This window comes from Clavelina lepadiformis, unplaced genomic scaffold, assembly GCF_947623445.1.
Source record: "Clavelina lepadiformis unplaced genomic scaffold, kaClaLepa1.1 scaffold_246, whole genome shotgun sequence".
Lineage (NCBI taxonomy): Eukaryota > Metazoa > Chordata > Ascidiacea > Aplousobranchia > Clavelinidae > Clavelina > Clavelina lepadiformis.
Window position 1 is genome coordinate 5,001 of NW_027508245.1, and position 2,500 is coordinate 7,500.

Sequence of the window (2,500 nt, forward strand, 5' to 3'; positions counted from 1 at the left end):
TAATTGATAAATACGTTGTCATTGCCTTGCATTGACTCACGTAGCTTTGCAATGCTGCTTGATGATCATTTGATGATTTTGTTGTATGACATATATTGTTATGATTATATCGATTAAAATTGTGCACTTTGACACTGTATGGCATTAGATTAATTTTATCAAGTCGATTCACACCAAAAAAATGTTAAAGTCCAAACGCCCAGGTCGCGCGGATAGCCCTCACCCGCCGCGGATTTTCCCAAGTCGGAAGAGCTTTAGCCGCGAGTCGGTGTTTGGACTTTAACTTTTTGTTGGTGTGATGAGACTTGAAAATTTTTTAGAGTCCAAACGACCAGGTCGCGCGCATAGCTTTCACCTGGCGCGGATTTTCCGAACTCGGGAGAGCATCACGCGCGGGTCGGTGTTGTGGACTCTGAAAATTTTTCCCATCCACTCCAAAAAATGTTAGAGTCCAAACGCCCAGGCCGCGCATATTCTCTTGACCGAGCGCGGATTTTTCGACCTCGGAAAAGTTTTTGCCGCGGGTCGATGTTTGGACTCTGAAATTTTTTCAAGTCTCGACAAAAAGTTAAAGTCCAAACGTTGGGAAATATTTTCAGAGTCCAAACGTTCGAGTTGCGCGCAGTGCCCGGCCGGGGCGCGGTTCGGCGGCCACGGCAAGCGGCCACGCACCTTCCCAAACTCCAAATCCGGCCGCGAGCTCGCGCGATCCCGAGGCCGTTCTGGGGTACCATGGCGATGCAGGATTCTGTGACTACTATGAGGGAGCAGGCAGTCGTGTGAGCGAATGCGCGCGCGAGTGCGAATCGAAGCAGAATCGATCTCGGTTGGCGTCGGGCACGATGGGCAGATGTAATGCTGTTCGCGCGGTCGCCCATGCTTAGCCGGGGTTTTGAGCGGTCTGTCGGATCCAGTGGCAAGCTATCGGCGTGCCTCGGCGCGAGTATTGCACTCGAATCGCCGGGCAGCGTCCGGAATTGACGGTTTTCGGAGCTCGTGCAAGCCGCGAGCGTAGTGTTTGAGTAGCGATGTACACGGAGAACGTGTGAAAAGAAACGCGGGGCGCCCGTCGTCCCGCAGCAGCCTCGTTTGCTGCGAATAGCTACCTGGTTGATCCTGCCAGTAGTCATATGCTTGTCTCAAAGATTAAGCCATGCAAGTGTAAGTACGAGCTCTCGTACAGTGAAACTGCGAATGGCTCATTAAATCAGTTATGGTTCATTTGATCGTACGTGTTACTTGGATAACTGTGGTAATTCTAGAGCTAATACATGCGAAAAGCGCCGACTCACGGAGGCGTGCATTTATCAGACCAAAAACCGACCGGGCCTCGGCCCGTGCTCGTTGGTGACTCTGGATAACTTTGCGGATCGCACGGTCTTGCACCGGCGACAAATCATTCAAGTGTCTGCCCTATCAACTTTCGTCGGTACGGTATCTGCCTACCGAGGTTCTTACGGGTGACGGGGAATCAGGGTTCGATTCCGGAGAGGGAGCCTGAGAAACGGCTACCACTTCCAAGGAAGGCAGCAGGCGCGCAAATTACCCATTCCCGACGCGGGGAGGTAGTGACGAAAAATAACAATGCAGGACTCTAACGAGGCCCTGTAATTGGAATGAGTACACTCTAAAACTTTTAACGAGTATCCATTGGAGGGCAAGTCTGGTGCCAGCAGCCGCGGTAATTCCAGCTCCAAAAGTGTATATTTAAGTTGTTGCGGTTAAAAAGCTCGTAGTTGGATTTTGGGCTCGGGCCGTCGGTCCGTCGCAAGGCGTGTACTGGCGTGCCCGGCCTCACCTTCGGTTCACCGTCGGTGCTCTTGACTGAGTGTTGGCGGCGGCCGGAACGTTTACTTTGAAAAAATTAGAGTGTTCAAAGCAGGCGGTTCGCCTGAATAATGGTGCATGGAATAATGGAATAGGACCTCGGTTCTATTTTGTTGGTTTTCGGAGCGCGAGGTAATGATTAAGAGGGACGGACGGGGGCATTCGTACTGTGCCGCTAGAGGTGAAATTCTTGGATCGGCGCAAGACGAACAACTGCGAAAGCATTTGCCAAGAATGTTTTCTTTAATCAAGAGCGAAAGTCAGAGGTTCGAAGACGATCAGATACCGTCCTAGTTCTGACTATAAACGATGCCAACTAGCGATCGGGGGGCGTTACTTTGACGACCTCTCCGGCAGCTTTCGGGAAACCAAAGTCTTTGGGTTCCGGGGGAAGTATGGTTGCAAAGCTGAAACTTAAAGGAATTGACGGAAGGGCACCACCAGGAGTGGAGCCTGCGGCTTAATTTGACTCAACACGGGAAATCTCACCCGGCCCGGACACAGTGAGGATTGACAGATTGAGAGCTCTTTCTTGATTCTGTGGGTGGTGGTGCATGGCCGTTCTTAGTTGGTGGAGCGATTTGTCTGGTTAATTCCGATAACGAACGAGACTCTGGCTTGCTAAATAGTTACGCGACCTTCCCGGTCGGCGTCTAACTTCTTAGAGGGACTA

At 51.2% G+C, this 2,500-nt stretch overlaps 1 non-coding gene across 1 annotated transcript in view; it reads left to right on the forward strand.

Annotated features, from left to right (window-relative positions):
- Positions 1–1,103: 1,103 nt before the first annotated feature.
- Positions 1,104–2,500, forward strand: part of LOC143472454 (small subunit ribosomal RNA) — a 1,808-nt gene continuing 411 nt past the window's right edge. Inside the window, exon 1 of the ribosomal RNA XR_013119809.1 lies at positions 1,104–2,500. This exon is cut by the window's right edge and continues 411 nt beyond it. This is a non-coding gene — a ribosomal RNA (small subunit ribosomal RNA).